Raw genomic sequence first — 19,549 nt, 5'->3', positions numbered from 1 at the left:
CGTAGTAACCAGAAAAAAACAACAATGATAGAAAAAACAACAAAAAACTTCATACAGCAACTCTGAAATAGAATGTGAAAGACAGAGGAATTCAATAGCATTGTCTGGAATTTAAAATACTTTGTAAATAAAATATAGTAAATGTAAAGACGTTCAGTTCATTACAATTGTTGAATAAAACCAAAAATCAGAGTAGCAATGTAATGACCTTATATTTAGCACCTACTACTAGAATAGGAATATGCTGCTGACTTCTGATGAATTAGTAACTGAAAAAACAGGGGTGAATGGTGAGTGAATGTGGAGCAGAGGCAGTGTAAAGCCTTGGGATTGAGATCTTTATGCATCTAAGTCAGGTAAATGTGGATTAGAATAGCTAATCTTCCTGGCCTTGGACTGATTAAAAAATAGATTTCTAACGTTTTGTTCACCTGAAATTTGCCTAAGAAGATTTTTGATATAAGAGGAGGTAATTAGGTTTGTCAATATAATTTAGGTTAAAGTCCAACACCCCCACCTCCGGAATTATTCTTCCATTGCTCAGTATACATTTTCCTCCACACATTTTGGCTTGAGTTACAAGTGGCTCCCATTGTGTTTTTTTTATGTATGTGAATGTAAAAATGCTAAGTAGTGGTTAGATGACATTTGGCTGAATTTGGCTGCATTCCAAGCAGCGAGTATTTGGTCGATATCCCCCAGCCTCTGCTTACTACACACCAGGCTTCATGGGATAGCAGATCAGATTTCTGATGTGCTCATTAGTTTTTGTTGCAACTCATTTTGGAACTGGACACAAATTTCTATTTCAAGTTATTTCTAATTAAAATATATTTCTGCAGTCCTTCAGTCTAGTTAAGCATGTCTTCAAACCGTTTACTACCTGAACCTGGAGGACAGACCATAAAACTTTAAATATGAGAAAGCTGGGAAATGTACCACACAATAAATGCATGAAGGTAGGAGCTCACAATGTGCGGACATAAAGATTTTATTTCTTTACATAAGGTTTAAATGAACAGTGCATTGCATAAATCTTTGCTTTCAAAATAGCCTATCATTTTTAAAAGCAAGAAGCAAGGAAGAGTTAACTACTAAAAAAAAAACATTTCACCTTACATGTACTTAAAAAGGCCAAAAGTGGAGCCAACCTAAAACACACTCGAAACTCTCAATTCCTTTCCCAAGTCGTAATGAAAGTCTGACAAGTATTTTGAAACATGATGTAGTGTTTCTTGGTTTTGTTCAAAAACTTCTCCTGGAAGACCATAGAAGATGACTACATGTGATGTGTAAACTGAAATGCCATTGAGTCAATCCCTACTGAGAGGGACCGATGGCACAGAGTAGAACGGCCCCTATGGCTTCACGGCGACCTTTCTCTATGAGAGCATAAAGCTTCCCTTTTCCCCCAGTGTCACCGGCGGGTTCATAGTGGGTTCAGTGTGTAATCTACTCTGCTCTTGTATCTCTGCCGAAAATACGAACATATTTTGTATACTCTACATAACGTGACTTTGGTACGATAAACAAATTTATACTATGTTATGCTGAGTCATTTTAATTTCATCTCATGAAAATTCTGTGTGCTCTTATTATTGTTCCATATGTATTGAGGAAACCATCTATAGAACAGAGAACACTTTGAAAAGACTCATATCATAAAACTGTTCAGGACATGCAGATGAAATCTGTCCATATATGCATTAAACTAGAACAGAGAGAAGAGTCTGACAATAAGAAAATGATACCCCAAACACAAAAAAATTTCTTTTGTTCAAAATACATAGGTTTGTACAGTAAAACATAATTTCCTGCCACTATAGGACACAGTATGTATGAAAACTTGCATTTAGATTTTCCTGATTTTTAAATAAATCCATTGTTTATTCCCCCAAATGAGAACTAATCGCATCTTCTAACAACTGCGGACATCTCACAGCATTTTTCTAGATGACCCAAACTCAAACCAACTGTCATGCAGTGGATATTGACTCTCCATGACAGCACTGTCCTTGTGGGTTTGTAAAGTGTAACTCTTTATTTTTTAATTGTTTTATTAGGGGCTCGTATGACTCTTATCACAATCTACACATACATCAATTGTGTAAAGCACATTTGTGCATTCATTGCCCTCATCATTCTCAAAACATTTGCTCTCCACTTAAGCCCCTGGCATCAGTTCCTCATTTTCCCCCCTCCCTCCCCACTACCCTCTCCCTCATGAGCCCTTGATAATTTATAAATTATTATTTTTGTCATATCTTGCCCTGTCCGATGTCCCCCTTTACCCACTTTTCTGTTGTCATCCCCCAGAGAGGAGGTCACATGTAGATCCTTGTCATTGGTTCCCCCTTTCCAACCCACTCTTCCTCTACCCTCCCAATTTCACCACTCACACCACTGGTCCTGAAGGGATCATCTGCCCTGGATTCCCTGTGTTTCCAGTCCTGTCCGTACCAGTGTACATCCTCTGGTCTAGCCAGACCTGCAAGGTAGAATTCGGATCATGATAGTGGGGGACAGAGGAAGCATTTAGGAACTAGAGGAATGTTGTATTTTTCATCACTACATCGCACCCTGACTGGCTCGTCTCCTCCTGAGACCCCTCTGCAAGGGGATCTCCAGTGGCCTACAAATGGGCTTTGGGTCACCACTCTGCACTACCCCCCTCATTCACTATGGTAAGATTTTTTGTTCTGATGATGCCTTATACCTGATCCTTCGACACTTCATGATCGCACAGGCTGGTGTGCTTCTTCCATGTGGGTTTTGTAGCTTCTGAGCTAGATAGCCGTGTGTTTACCTTCAAGCCTTTAAGACCCCAGATGCTATACCTTTTGATAGCCGGGCACCATCTGCTTTCTTCGCCACATTTGTTTATTCACCCGCTTTGTTTTCAGCGGTTGTGTTGGGAAGGTGAGCATCATAGAATGTCAATTTAATAGAAGGAAGTATTCTTGCATTGATGGAGTACTTGAGTGTAGGCCCGATGTCCTTCTGCTACTTTAATACTAAAGTGTAACTCTTTACAGGATTAGAAAGCCTGATCTTTCTCCCGTAGAGTGGGTGGTTTCAACTTGCTGACTTCCAAGGAGTAACCACTACGCCACCAGAACTCCTCACCCCGCTCCTGATAATAGCCTGCAATTGACTTAAAAGGGAGTTTTGAAAGACCATTGTAAATGAATGTCAGCCCATTCAACTTTCCTACTGTCATGAAGTTGTTTCCAACTCACAGCAAACCTATAGGACAGAGTAGAATGGTCGCTGAATGTTTCCTAAGCTGTAAATCTTTATGGGGATAGATATCCTCACCTTTCTCCCACAGAGCAGTTGGTGGATTCAAACTGCTGACCTTGCGGTTAGCAGCCAGACTGCACCACCACGCCTACACCAACAGGGCTCCTCAAATGGAAAAGTCATGCCTAGTCACAGAGATATGAATAAAGCAAGGTTTGGAAAACACGTTGGCATCTTCAAAGCACTATGCAAAAAATATTTATTCATTTCAGTTCATTGTGAGGTGAAAAAAGAACCCCGGTGCTTATGCATTTGGCTGCTAACTGCAAAGTCAGCAGTTCCCAACCACCAGCTGCTCTGCCAGAGAAAGGCAGACCTTTCTCCTCCAGTCAACAGTCAGTCTCAGAAACTCATAGGAACAGTTCTAACCTGTCCTAGAGGGTCGCTATGAGTCGATACTGAATCTGTGGCAACAAGGTTATTAGTTTTTTGTAATATGAAAAGAAATTATCAATGAAAATTGTATGACTTCTTTAGAAACGCAGCATTATCATCTCATGAATAATTGTAAAAATTTTCACTTGTTTGAAGTCTGCTGGTTGTACATAGATTCTGTCTGTAAGTGAATTTTTTGGAATTCTCAGTTCAAAAATATTTAGGAAAAGCTTTAAAATAGCATCTATTTTCTACTGTTGTTATCATATAAGCATTTAAAAATTTTCTATATCTCACGCATATTTATTTTTGGTAGTCATACTAGAAGCACTGATGGTGGTGCTTATTCTAAAGTATTTCTTTAAACACCAGCTTTCTTAATATTAAGTTTTTTATATCATATTCATTTCTATGTCTTTCCCTTTTCAGTTATTAGTTCATTTATCAGGTTTGGTTATTCTTTGTGAAATATGATTCTACTGGGTTTTTCTTTAAAAGGTATCCATTTAAATCCACAGATAAAATTTTGAGCTTACTAGATTTTTTTTTTTGAAGAAGCATATTAGTCATTAGATAAAGCCATCATTAGTAATAGCAAGTTGACTGAAATTTACATCACGCAAGTAAACTGATTCTCCAAACATCAGGATGATTCAAAACTAGTTTTCCTTTTTTATCTTAACATTTAATTCTGAATTCATAACAGACTAGGGTAAATAAGAAAGGATAAGGTCTATAAGGCATGAAAAAAATTTCTGAATTGAGCAATACTTTAAAAACAATGTCAATTTATTGAGAATAAAAGGGACTGCCTAGAAAGTTTTGTTTTGAAAATTAGATAACAATGAATGGACATTCCAACTCAGGGATTAAGTTCCCAATATTAAAAAAAAATCTTACACATCTTTCGTGAAAATATTTTGCACATCACAGGTGCTTAATAAATACTTGTGTGAAACAAATGCTTTGTTATTCAATACCCAACCAAGTTTATTATTATTAACTTGCCCCACAAAAATAACCACTAGATGGCAGTCCCATACAGAGAAGCTTCCCTGGGAGTTTGCTTAACAGAACCTTAAACTTTCTCATTTACACACAAACTGTATTTTCAGATTTTTGATGAACAGAATAGACACCAAAAACACTTTATATAAATGTTTTAAAATGGAAACCATTCGAAGTTTAAACTTTTATTTTGAAATTTTCTTTTGAATTTAAAAATCAATTTGTCAATTACATAATTAGATACCTCCTGGAAAACAGTGCATCCCTTTGGTGCAGGTCACGGGATGACATTTGTGCATGTGGTAACAATCCCAGGACCATGAAGGGTGTGAGCGAAACAAACACCGAAAGCTGTTTCTTTATTCATTCATGGTTCTATCAATGTGTGCCCACCAGTAGCCAGGGAGCTCACATGTATGCCTAGGATGGCACCGCAAACCATAATTCATTTTGCTTACTGATTTTTTAGCACTGCATTGATGCAGTGGTTAAAGCACTTGGCAAATAAATATAAGTTCAGTGATTCAAAGCCTTGGAAGAAAGATGGGACTGTCAACTTTAATAAAGATTACACCCTTTGAAATCCTACAGGACAATTTTATTATGTCCCACAAACTCGCTGGGATTCACAGTAATAGATTTAAGGGCAGAATTAGTTTGAGTATTAAGGTTATGGCATTATAATTACACCCAAAGTCGGGGAGTTTTTATTGATATTGTTATTCATTCCAAAAGCTTATCCTTCACTTTCATATTCTGAAATAAGCCTTTTTTTTTTAGCTTAATCTTCTAAACAAAATCCTATCATTTTCATGTGTTGGTTGCAAGAGTTCCGTCATCCTTTAGAAAATTTGTCAAACTCTAGAAGCTTACATGTTGCTGTAATGATAGAAGCTACACCAACAGTATTTCTAATTTTAGCAGGGTCACCTGTGATGGGCATGTTTGAGCAAAGTTTCCAAATGAACATAAACTAGGCATAGGGAAGGAATGTCGATTTCTGAGCATAACCCACTGCCATCAAGTTGATTCCCAATTACAGTGAGGTCATATAGGAAAATCCATAGATTCAGAAAACCTTAGTTTTCTCCTTCAGAACAGCTGGTGGGGATGAACTGCTAACTTTGCAGTTAATAGTCCAATGCTTACCTACAAGCTTAGCCAGGGTCAGTTCACTCAAAACATTCTGAATAGCAGCAAGACCTTATATTATATAGTGCTGGAAGGTGAACCATCATGTTGGAAGTTCTCATGATTGGAGAAGAATATTATCCTTAAGGAGGAGTCAACCTTAATATAAATTGAGGAACATTTTTGAAACGTACATTCACTGGTGTTCATGAAGAAAATTGGAACTAACATGGGATACTGGAAGGAAAAAAAAAACAAACAACAAACAACCAGATCTTTCTTGGATAAGTATAGCCAGAATGCTCCTTAGAAGCAAGACTTTTAGATAATAAGACTTTTTCTCATGCATGTTGTACATGATATTAGAAGGGATCAGTCCCTTGTGTACGGTATAATGTTTGTTGAGTTGAGAAATAGCAGAAAAAAAGGTGTATTTACACAATACCTCATGATGCCACAATATCTCATGTATTTTTTAGAAGGGAGTCACTAGGTCCACCTTAGAATAAAAGGAAAGAGAATCCACAGGGCATAAATACCAGGCAGCTGGAATCAATACAAAACATTTAGAAGCTGCCTAAAGAGATTTATATACTGACACATTTTATTACAATTGTCAGATCTTAAAGTGTATACTGCTTTTTAAAAGAGTCTGGACAAATCACCAGGAAAGAAACTCATTAAAGAACCAGAAGAGCTAAACAACACAATCAACTAGCTAGAACTCCTAAGCGCATAAGACCAGCCTACCAAGAACAAAGTATACTTTCTTCTCCAGCACACATGGTACATATTCTAGAATAGACCACAAGTTTGGCCACAAAGCAAGTCTTAATACATTTTAAAAACATTGAGAGCCTAGGATCCATTTTCTCTGACCACAATGACGTAAAACTGGAAATCAACAATAGGAAGAACAAGAACATAAAGCCAAAACACATAGAAATTGGACAATATGCTACTTATTATGCAAAGTATCATATTACTAGGTATAGAACAGATAGGGATGAAATTGAAAAATTTTTTGAAACAAATGAGAACAATAGCATAACATACCAACGTCTTTGGACACAGCAAAAACTGTTATCAGAGGACAATGTATAGGAATCAACATAAACATGAAAAAAGAAGGGAAAACCAAAACCAACACCTTTACACAACACCTCCAACAAGTAGAACACAAACAACAAGACAAACACATCAGAAACAGGAGAAAAACAAAGATTAGAGCAGCAATAAATGAACTGGAAAACAGAAACAATGGGAAACACTCCTCACAGATGTTGGTTCTTTAGGATTAAAGGATTAAGAAAATTAACAAACCACTGGCTAACTTAACAAAGTAAAAAGAGAGAGAGAAGATGCATATTTCAGGACCTAGAGATAAAAATGGCGATATCACAACAGATCCAAATGAAAAAGAATAATAACACACAATGATAAAGACTGTACTCCAATAAGTTTGATAACCTAGGAGAAATGGACAAATACCTAGAAATGTGCCATCTACCTACATTAATACAGATAGATATAGAAAACCTCAATATACACATCCAAGAGAAGAATAATAAAAGGTCATCAATGGACTTCCAACTAGGAAAAGTCCAGAATCTGATGGCTTCAGAGCAAAATTTTAATAATTATAAAGGGAAAAGCTGTCACCAAACTTACAGAGACTAGTCCAGAATATAGAATGGGATAGCAAACCCCCAAACTCATTCTGTAAAGCGAATATGTCAAACAAATCAAAGACCACTAAAAAAACTCTACATCCAATATTCCTTATGAACAGAGAATTTATATATATGTATAAATATTCACCATAATCAAGTGGGATGCATGAGGTTAGCAATGGTGGATCAACAACAGAGAAGCAATCAACACAATCCTCTGTGTAAAGGAGACAAAGAATAAAAACCTCACTATCATGTCAATAGACACAGAACAGCCATTTGTAATATTCAGCACCCATTTCTGATAAACAGCACACAACAAAATAGGAATACATGATAAATTCCTCAGCATGATACAGTCCATATGTGAATAAAAAAAACAACAACAAAAAACCCAATGGCCCACATCAGGGGAAAACATCAATGGATAAAAACAGAGAACAGTAAACAGACAAGGATGACCCTTATCACAGTGTTGGAAGTCTGAAACAGACCTGTTAGACAACAAAAGGAAAAACAAGGAAATACAATTGGGCAAAGATGAAGTGAAACTCTCATTATTTGCAGATGCATGACTTTAAACCTCAAAGGGTGCACAAAGAAAGATTATCGGAAATAAGTGAGGGATTTAGTAAAGTAGCAGCACACAAGATTAGCAAGCAGAAATCATTTAGATGACTATAGTAGTGAAGAGAAACAAGAAGAGGGAAACAAATAAAATAATACTATTTACAATAGTCACACAAAAGATGAAATATTTAGGATGAAACTAAAGAAACAAAATACCTGTACAAATAAAATTATAGACCACTATTACAAGAAACCAAAAGTGACCTACACAAATGGAAAATATTCCATGTTCATGGATAGGAAGGCATAATACCATGAAAGCATCGATCCTACTTAAAGCAATCTATAAATACAACAAAATTCCGATCAAAATACCAACTTTATTCTGTATATGAAATGAAAAATTTATAACCAATTTCATGCAAAAAAAGGAAGCTCTGGTATAAGCAAAGAACTCCTAACAAAGAAGAATAAAGTCTTGTACTACCCAACAGCAAACCTATTACACTGTGAGAATAGTCAAAACAGCCTGGTACTGGTACAATGATAGATACTTGGATCAGTGAAACGGAATGGAAAACATAGAAATAAATGAATTCATCTGCAATAAATTAATGATAAACAAAAGGAAAAAATGGGAAAGATACTGCCTCTTCAACAAATAATGTTGGCAAAATTGGATTTCCATACAAAGAAGAATCACATAGGATAAACACCTTGCCCTTTGCACAAATGAATCAGAGACCTGAATGTAAGTCCAAGGGCTACAAGCATCATCAGTGAGAAAACCATGACAAATGTAAGGGCCCAATTGCTGGGCATACACCTACTACCGAATATAATAAAGGGAGCACACAGTAGAATACGAAATAGATGACTTGGAGCTACTAAAATTAAGACACCTCTGCTTATCAAAAGACTTCATCAAAAACATTAAAAAGAGAGGTAATAGACTGGAAACAATCTATTCATGAATCCACAGACAAGGTATTAATTACCAAAATCTATAGAATTCTGCAATACCTCATCATCATCATAACAACAACAAAAGTAATCCAATTAAAATGAGGGTAAAAGACACAAAGAGTTGCTCATCTGTAAGTTTGGGTTGAAGCTAGAGAAAATTCCATGAAAACCAAAATACAATCTTTAGTATATCCTATCTGAATTTCGAAAACATCTCAGGAATAAATTTGAAGCACTGAACACTAACGTCAGAAGACCTGCTCAACTGTGGGATGTCATCAAAAATAGGAACTTTCTCTTGAAAATAGCATAGCCAAGTCAATTGGAAGAAACGATGAAATAAAACAGATGAACAGAAAAGTTCAAAAGGGAACTCAAGATGATAAATTATTATAATTAAATATTCTAAGACCTAGAGTTAGAAAACCAACCCTGAGGGAAACACCTTCAACATATCTCAAGCTGAAAGAAATGAAGAAAAATTAAAGCATGAAGTTGAATTACTGGATGATTCTATGGACAAAATATTGAACACTGTGGGATGCATCAAAATAAGTTGAAAGAAAACAAAGTTTCAGAACACTTATCGTTGTCCCTGTACATAGACCAAGAGACAATCAGCCAAGCAGGACCAGAGATTACAGCATGTTTTCAAATCAGAAAAGTTGTGCGTCGGGTTTCTGTCCATCTACCATGCGTGTTCAATCTGGAAAATGAACAAATAATCCAAAAAGCTGTATTAAATGATGAAGAAAGAGGAAAGCTATTGGAGGAAGGCTTATTAGAACATACAATATGCATATGGCAAAGTCTTGCTTACAGAAAGTGATGAGGACTTGAAACACTTGCTTATTAAAATTCAATACTTCAGCCTTTAGTATGACTCACACTAAATGTATAGAAAAAGTCCTCACAAGTGACACATTAGATAACATTATATAAGCAGAGAAAAGATTGAAGTTGCCGAAACTTTTGTCTTTCTTGGATCCACAATCAATGTTACAGGAAAAGCACCCAGGAAATCAAATGACATATTTCATTGGGCAACTCGGATGCCCAAGACTCTAAAGGTTGTAACACTGGGCCTAAGGTGTGCCTAGCCCAAACCATGGTATTTTCAATCACCTCATATGTATGTGCAAGCTGGACATTGAGTAAGGAATGCCGATAGAATTGATGCATTTCTATTATGAGCCTAAAAAGGAAGACCTTCATTGAAATAGATTAACACGTTGGCTGCAACAATGGGTTCAAATATAAAAACAACAGAGTGTTTACAGGACCTGGCAATGTTTCATTGTATTGTACAAAGTTATGTGTAGATTTTCTTATTGGTTACAGTCATCATATATGTTCCTTTATATCGTATAAACTCAAGTCCCTTGTTTAATTCTATTGTCTTCCTTTTATTGATTTTTATGGATTTCTTTATATATTTTATGTGCAATATTTTCATAAATATTTCCTGTGAATACATTTTATCCACACTGTATAACTTGTCTGTCCATTTTCTTAATGATATTTTCTATAAACAGAAAGCTAAATGTTGATCACATATATTTTCTTATGTGATTATTACTTTTGTGTCAAATACATATTTACTAAGTAATATTTCTTAGAGAAGTTCTATCATTTTTGCTTTTAGATTTACTAAATGATACATATAGTATGAAAACAGAGTCCAGGATAATTTCTTCCACTCCATTTCAATGGTAATTTTTTGGCTGAAATATTTGAAGCTTTTCTTACCATTTTGAATTACTTTGGCACATGGTTAAAAATAAATCAATCATGTGTAAATGTGGGCATGATTTTTGTCAGTTTATTCAATTTTTTAGACTGTCTTTTAGCCAGAAGCACTTTATCTATATATTTACTTTTTTTAACTAGCCTTAGAGCATATATTAAAAACCAGGTTATGTGAGTTCTCTAACTTTGTTCATTAAAAAAAATACTATTCTGGAATCCTTTCATTTACACATGAACTTCAGAATCAATCAGTATATCAATTTCTTTAATGCTTCCTGGAACTTACTGGGACTACATTGACTATAGTTATTACATGTGAAATTGATATTCTATCAATATTGAATCTCTTAGTTTTACAGTTTTAAAAATAATTAGTCTTGGTCTCAGGGAACTTAGACATGATCAAAAACATATAATGATTTAAGTGTTGTTACATAAGGATTCTACATGACAATGACTATGAATCAAATATTCTATATTATTTAAATTTATTGTTAGTGCCTGACCATTTCCTTTAAAATTTTAGGAACATTTTTCATATAATTGGGATGAACATATCTTTCAGTCAGCGATAATATACACATTTTAGAACTTCCTCTCATGGTTTTTAGCATAATTTATGAAATAATGGAATAAACAATATGTGTACATGTCTGTGTCTATGTAAATATACCTACTTGAGCAAAAGGAAGCTTTATGATTTGTCATTATATTGTATATGGATTTATAATTCATTACTTATTTGCAAATAACTAAATATTTTGCTTTTATCTGTTGAAGAATTGACCAAGCAGAAATACTCTTGTCTTATACCTACTGAAATGATGCTTCTAATATTCTATATCTCACAATTGGAAAGCTTTTCAATATCATGATCAACATAAAAGTTTTCAGGGATTTTATTATCAAATTCACAATCAAGGATCAGGGATGCAGCAGACAGGAAATAAAAATTGTATTTCATGTAGAAAATCTATTGCAAAGGAATTTTTTAAGTGTTAAAAAAATAAATATTTTACTCTGAAGACTAATATGTGTTGGACTCTAACCACAATATATTTAATCTACTCACGTGCAAGTGAAATATTGACAAGGAATAAAGGTGGCCAAATAATTGATGTCTTTGAATTTTGGCATTGGCAATAAATAGTAAATATCCCATGGTCTATCAGAAGAAGCAAAAAATCATAGGTGGAAGAAGTACAGGTGAATACTCTTTGAAAAAGCAAGAATAATAAGACTTTGTCTCACATACTATAGATATAACATCAGGGAAGGCCAATCATCAAATAAGGACATCATGCATGGTAAAGTAGAAGGCAAGCAGAAACAGGGAGAGAGAGATCCTCAAGGATATGGATTGACACAGTGGTTCCAACAATGTAGTGGGTTCATATGTAGCCAACATTGTGAAGACGGCTCAGGATGTTCAGTGTTTTATTCTCTAGTGCATAGGGTTGCTGTGTTAGACAGGGTTCTCTAGAAAAACATAACCAGTGATGTATATTAAGGGACTGGCTCATAAAGTTTCAGGAGTGGGTACATCAGGATGATTTAAGTCACTAGTCAGATGTTAAACTGGAGGTTTTTCTTGACTTTTTAGTTGCCAGGCTGTTAAACCATGAAGCACATAGATAAAGCATAAAGATCATAGCAAATGAATGCAAAAGTGTCTAAATCCAAGGTTAGCAAGTCAGATGGCTCCCAAGGTTGACAGATAATATGGGAGGCTTTTGTCTCAAATCCAAAGAACCAGAAGTCAATGAGCCAATACAAGGTCCAGACCAGTAAGATGAGTAGAGGTTTTCTACAACATGTATTATATATATGAAGTAGGCCAGACCCTGAGTAAACACAATAAGGGCTGTGACATGAATAAGGGGTGGCAACCCCCTAATCTTCCCACCACTGCTTTGCAGTTCAGAACAGATTGCATCATGTTAGGTCACCTCTTGAGACAGGTCTCAGATTTCTAAATACTGAAAATCATGGCCCAGCCAAAGTGATTCACCACCTAACATAACCATCTCTCCAAGTCAAAGTAGATGCAAAGGCTTATGAACCACAATTTTCTATATGAGAAATGACCTTAAACTTGTAAGTATATAATAGAAGCTGATGTGGCACTAGATACTTGAAATCATGATCTTTAAAAACGTAATTGTAAATTTAAAGAGTTTTTTTACTCAAGATTGAGAAATTTATCTTCTACTCATATTTTTCTTTCTTTCTTTTTCTAAGATCATTTTATTGGTGCCTCTTGCAGCTCTTATAACAATCATAAATCATTTGTATCAAACGTATTTGTACATGTCATCATCATCATTTTCTAAACATTTACTTTGTATTTGAGCCCTTGGTACCAGCTCCTCTTTTTATCCCTCCCTCCTCTCCTCCCACACTCATGATCCCTTTGATGAATTATAAATTATTATTATTATTTTCACCTTACACTGATTGCCGTCTCCCTTTACCTGTGTTTCTGTTGTTTGTCCACTTCGGGGAGAGGGGTGGGGGGTTATGTTTCTATCATTGTGATCAGTTCTCCCTTTCTGCTCTTCTCCCCACATCTTCCTACACGTAATTTTTGAAGAATTTTTAATCAGGAATGTTTGTTGGATTTTATCAAATGGTTTGTTTGCTTGTTTGTTTTGATTGAAATGATCATGCAAAACTTTCGTTGTTTTTATGTTGGTGGATTACATTTCTAAGGTTGTACCATCTTGTATACTTTGTATGAAGTTCATTTGCAGATATGCTGCTTAATTCTATTTAATATCATCATAACAATTAAATGTGTATGCAGAAAAAACAATAAGAGAAGTTGGATTATATGAAGAAGAATGCAGCATCAGGGTTGAAGGAAGGCTAATTACCAACCTGAGATATGCCGATGACTCAACCTTGTTTGCTGCAAGTGAGCAGCACTTGGAGAACTTGCTGATGAGGATCAAGGATGGCAGCATTCAAGTTGGATAGCAACTCAATATAGAGAAGATGTAAAGAAGACCAACACTCTCACCAGGGGACCAATAGGTAACAGGATAAATGGGGAAAAAGGTTGAAATTCTCAAGGATTTTTTTCTTCCTTGGATGTACAATTAAGGCTCATAGAAGCAGCAGTCAAGGAATCAATGCGTCTTATTATGTAAATCCGCATAAGACCTCTTTAGAGTATTGAAAAGCAAGGACATTACTTTGAGGAGTAAGATGCACCTGAGCTAAGCCATGGTATTCTCCATTGTCTCCTGTGTATGTAAATGTTGGACATTGAAGAAAGAAGATCAAAGAAGAACCAATATATTTGAATTGTGGTGCTGGAGAAGAATATTGAATGTACCATGGATACATTCTGTGGTAGTTACATAATTTGTTGTCAATTTGAGACTTATGAGTGAAGGGATGGAGGTTAGCCTGTCAATCAGTTCGAAGCTTGAAGCCCTCATTTGGAATCCCTAAGGAGATAAATAGCTCGCTGGAGGCAGGACACACACTTACTCCCTGAGAGATATTTCCATTGACAAGACACATGGAGCTGCACTAGAACTCTGGAGACCCCTGCCAGCACTGAGATGCTTACATCACCACTGGGTCCACAAGACCTTCCATCCACTGGCCTGTGATCTTCCTGCATTCAGTGTCATTGCATGTGTTTCATGAGTCTGAAGAGGAATTTATAGATAGACATTGGACAAATGGGCTAATATTGGACTTATGGACTTGATCTGAAATGGACTGAGGTGTTTACTCAATATTCAACTGCTTTTGTATTTAAAGCTCTTTCTTGTACACATATGAGTGTCTCTATGAATTTGTTTCTCTGGTCTATGCAGACTAACACAAGTGCTAAATTATAGGGTTAATGTTTTGATTTTGGATTGCTTCATATTTTTGTGTTTACTGTTGTATAAATTGCACTATAAACAATGCTTTTGGTGTGTCCTAAGGATTTTGGCATGCTGTATTTTCATTCTCTTTTAATTGTAGAGTTTATTTTTGTTGTTGTTTCATCTCTGATTTATTCTACTATCCAGTGATTTTTAACAAAGTGTTATTTAATTTCTGTGCATTTGATCTTTTTTCTTGCTGCTCCTGATTTTGATTTTCCACTTTGTTGATAACGTGGTCAGATAAAATGCTTTATGTTATTCAAATGTTTTGGACATTCTTGGGGCTTGATTTGTGGTCTAAAATGTGACCTATAATGGAGCATGAGCCATGTGTCCAGGGAAAGAATTTATACTTTTTTGCTGGTGGATGGAGTATTCTGTGTATGTTTATAATATCAAATTGCTTAATAGATTTTCTGTATGCTTCTTTCAGTCCTTCACTAAAAGTGATATGTTGAAATCTCTATTGTTGCAGAATTGTCTATTTCTCTTTTAAATGGTTTTAAGAATTATGCTATGTATTATAGAGCTCTTTAATTTAGTCCATATAAATTTATTAAGGTTATGATATATTGGTAGATTGATACTTTAATTACATACAATATCCGTATCTCTTATCCTGGATTTTCCCTTACAGTCTATTTGATTAAATATTGGTTTTGTCACCTCCTCTTTTTGGGTTATTGTTTATTAGATATTTTTCTCATCTTTTGAGTTTTAGTTTATTCATGGTTTTGCACCTGAAGTGTTTCATGTAGATAACATAGTAATGGGTCATGCTGTTTGAGAAGTTATTTTAAGAAAACGCCTATCATTTTTATATTTTTTCACTTTGTATAATGTGTCATTTTTCACTTATTCTCCATCACTGGTTTTCAGTGATTTTGTTGTGGTATGTCTTAGGTTTATTTTCTTTAGTTATGTTCTCTTTAGGTTCTGTTGGGTGATTGGAAAATTCAGGTTTTTTTTTTTACAATATCCAACATTTATTCTTTTTTTGTTTTTTAAAATCATTTGATTGGGGCTTCTTACAGTTCTTATCATAATCCATACAGACATCCATTGTGTCAAGCACATTTGCACTTATGCTGTCATCATCATTGTCAAAACATTTTCTTTCTACTTGAGCCTTTCCTTTCAGCTCCTCATTTTCCACCACCCTCCCGCCCTCGTCAAACTTTTCTGTTGTTCGTCCCCCTCAAGAGGTTATATGTTGATCATTGTGATTGGTTTCCCGTCTCTCCCTCCACCTTCCCCCTACCTTCCTGGTATCGCTACTTTCATTATTGGTCCTAAGGGGTTGATATCTGTCCTGGATTCCCTGTGTTGTGAGCTCTTATCTGTACCAGTGTACATGCTATAGTCTAGCTGGATTTATAAGGTAAAATCGGGGTCATGATAGTGGGAAGGAAGAAACATTTAAAAACTAGAGGAAAGTTGTATGTTTTGTCGGTGCTATCCCACACACTGACTGGCTCATTTCTTCCTTGTGACCCTTCTGTAAGGGATGTCGAATTGTCTGCAGCTGGGTTTTGGGTCTCCATTCTTACCTCCCCCTCATTCACATTGCTATGTTTTTTTGTTATGGATCTTTGATACCTGGTACTTGATCCCGTCAATATCCCATGATCACACAGGCTGCTATCCTTCTTCCATGTGGGCTTTGTTGCTTCTCAGCTACATGGCCGCTTGTTTATCTTCAAGCCTTTAATATCCATCTATTTAGATAAGATAGGTGGGATAAACAATCCAGAGGGAAACAACAGGCCTGTCAGTTCTGGGGGGATAGGGGAAAGTGGGAGGCAGGGGAAAGGATGGGGACAGCCAAAAAACCCAGGAACAACTGAACAACTAGTGATTTAAAATCGATGGCAATGAGGGCATAGGATGCCTGGTGGGACTTGTTCTAGTACAATGTAGCCAACAGGAATTAATGAAAGCCAAATGAAGCTTGAACATGAAAGTTGGACAAGAGGAAAGTAAAAGGAAATAGAGGAAATAAGTAGGAGGCAAAGGATATTTATAGATGTCTAAATACATGCATGTACATATGTAAATATATTTTATATAATGATAGGGAAATAGATCTATGTACATATATTTATACATTAATGGGTAATGTAGCAGATGGACATTGAATCTCTACTCAAGTACTCTCTCCATGCAAGAACATTTTGTTCTAATAACCGGGCATTCTGTGATGCTCAGCTTCATGACACAATCACTGAAGACCAAAATGGGTGCATAAGCAAATATGGTGAAGAAAGCTGATGGTTCTCTGACATCAAAAGAAAACTCAGTTTTAATATTTTCAATGGTTGGGAAAAACCTTTCATTTTCTTTTTTTAGAAGTCTTTTCACCCAATCCTTATTTTGTACCTTTAATTAAATGTCATTTACATGAGTTTCATAGGACACCCATGATTAATTTTCTATTAAACTTTTTATTCTTCTAGTCACTATTTTAACTGGATGCTACTGCTGTGTTTTTAAGTTATTGATACTTCTTTCCACAATGTCTAATCAACTGTTAATCACATTGAATATGTTTTTAACATGGTGTATTTACAAGACAATCCATACATACATCCATTGTGTCAAGAACATTTGGACATATGTTGCCATCATCCTTTTCAAAACATTTTCTTTCTATTTGAGCCCTTGGTATCAGTTCCTCATTTTATCCCACTCCCTTCCCCACTCTTCCTCTCTCATGAATCTTTGATAATTTATATTATTATTTATATTGTTATTTTTTATGTCATACTGACTGCTGTCTCTCTTCACCCACTTTTCTGTTTTTTTTTGTTCCCCTGGGGGAGGGGTGTTTTATGTGGATCATGGTGTTCCATTCCCCCATTCTCCCAATACCTTCCTCCTACTCTCCTAGTTTCACTACTCTCATAGTTTGATGCATATTCAGATCAATATTCTTTCAAATACTTCATAAGCACATTCTAATATTTCTGCAGTGGTCTTTCTCCATCTTTCTCCTTGTATTTCCCTCTTTTCTTCCCACATAAATTCTAATCACATTGGACTTCCGTGAAGATGGCGGGCCAGGGGACCCACTTACTCTGAGAGCTCTCAAACAAGGCGGGTTCGGTGTCCAGGTAGCCGAGTGATAAATGAGTGAGACATCCTCCTTTGGCCAACAGCCGGCCCCCACCCCACACATTTGTTCTGAGCCGGGGCCTCGGTGATCCAGGCCCCGAATCGTGGGACATCGCGGGTCCCTAAGCCCCTGCGACCACGACCTAGACTCCCTCTAGCCCCAGTGCATCCCCAGACCGGGAACCTGCGCCCAGAGTTGCTTGCCTGCTATGCCGAGACACGCACAGAAGTGGTGGGACCCCCAAAGACAGCAATTGCCCACTAGTGGGACCCCACTGGGAGAGTAGATTCTCCTTCCCACGGGTCCCCTCTCCCCACGTGGCAGCAATCTGTCCCTGAGCCCGTGTCCCTCCCTTCATTCATCCAAGCCCCGGGTAACTGACTTCCAATCTACCAGGTGCTAACTGAGCGACCTCACGGGAGACAATCCACCCCCACTGCTGCCTGAGATCTCTCCGCCAGTGCCGCATTTATGCGTCGCCAGCCCCGGTGTCCCAGCTCCCACGCCATTCCTGGACCAGGAGGTGAAGCCGTGCACTTCCCACCGCCGGTGCCAAGCCTGCTTCTCTCTGCAGTAGTGTACGTCTGTGCAGGAGCCTGGCGGAGCGCGGAACCCACCTGCGTGGAACAGTGGGGGCCCCTCCCCACTGAGTGCACTGCCGGCGGGGTTCGTGCCTGCCCTGGGGCGCTGGGGGGTTCCGCATGCCCAGCGGCTCGAGCCTGTCATGTGGCGCGCCCCCCACAGGGCGGAGAACGGCCGCCATTGCTGGCTGCTCTCTGCCAGAGCCACCGCTATCCGATCAGCGCAGAACACATTTCTGAGGAGCCTGTGCCGCTCACTGGCCTGCTGCTCTAGTGATAAACGCCCACCCGCTGGCTAGGGAACCTATGAATCAGCTCTCCAGCACCTGAGGGAGCTGTCTGCGTTCTCTGCTAGTGCCTATCTCTCCAGCACCCCGCGGGATCCCCAGCACCAGCTCCAAGCCTGCCCCAGACCTCTGCAGACGGCATGGGAGGCAGGCATTGCACCCTGTGCCTCCGCACACCCCTTGTGGCCCCAGTCTCTCCCAGGCAGTGCCGGCTTAGCACTGTCCACAGCATCCCTCAGTGTGGCCTCAGCCCGCAGACCCCAATATATAGGTTGACAGGGACCTCAGAAAGCTTGTTGATCGGAAGAGCAATTTCCCCTCACATATCCCTGCTCCGGAGTCCAGATCAGCACCACATCCCGTGGTAGGGAGGCCTCGCCCACCTTGGCCTTCTATTAGGCATCACTAAAATTTGAAGGGAAAAGAAGGGGGGGGGATCTAAATATATACATATAAATATAAATGTATACCTTTTATCTCATGCTGATTTCCCCTTTTTTCTCTTCTACTTTCTGTACTTTCTTCACTCCCTTCTTTCTTCCTCCTTTTCACTATTGCAAATACTTTCTCAGATCAATATGCCATAAAACTGGAGATTAATAAGAGGATATCCAGGAAAGCAAGGGCAACCAATTGGAGGATGAACAATGATCTCCTGTGACACGAATGGTTACAGGCCCAGATTAGAATGGATATCAGGAAGTTTCTAGAAACCAATGAGAACGAGAACACAATGTATCAAAACTAATGGGACACTGCGAAGGCAGTTATCAGAGGTAGCTTGATATCATTAAATGCCTATATGAAAAAAAGAAGAGAGGTGTAGACAGATATGCTAACACAAAACCTCCAACAACTAGAACAGAGTCAGCAGAACCACCCCTCAAATAGCAAGAGAAAA

At 37.4% G+C, this 19,549-nt stretch overlaps 1 pseudogene; it reads right to left on the bottom strand.

Annotated features, from left to right (window-relative positions):
• LOC105979466 overlaps positions 1–17,892 on the bottom strand; it is a 161,931-nt pseudogene extending 144,039 nt beyond the window's left edge.
• Between the last annotated feature and the right edge of the window lie 1,657 nt (positions 17,893–19,549).

This window comes from Echinops telfairi, unplaced genomic scaffold (genome assembly GCF_000313985.2).
Source record: "Echinops telfairi isolate 266 unplaced genomic scaffold, ASM31398v2 ScPeMD7_14;HRSCAF=57, whole genome shotgun sequence".
Lineage (NCBI taxonomy): Eukaryota > Metazoa > Chordata > Mammalia > Afrosoricida > Tenrecidae > Echinops > Echinops telfairi.
Note: the sequence above shows the minus strand (reverse complement) of the source record. Positions and strands in the feature narration are given on the sequence as shown.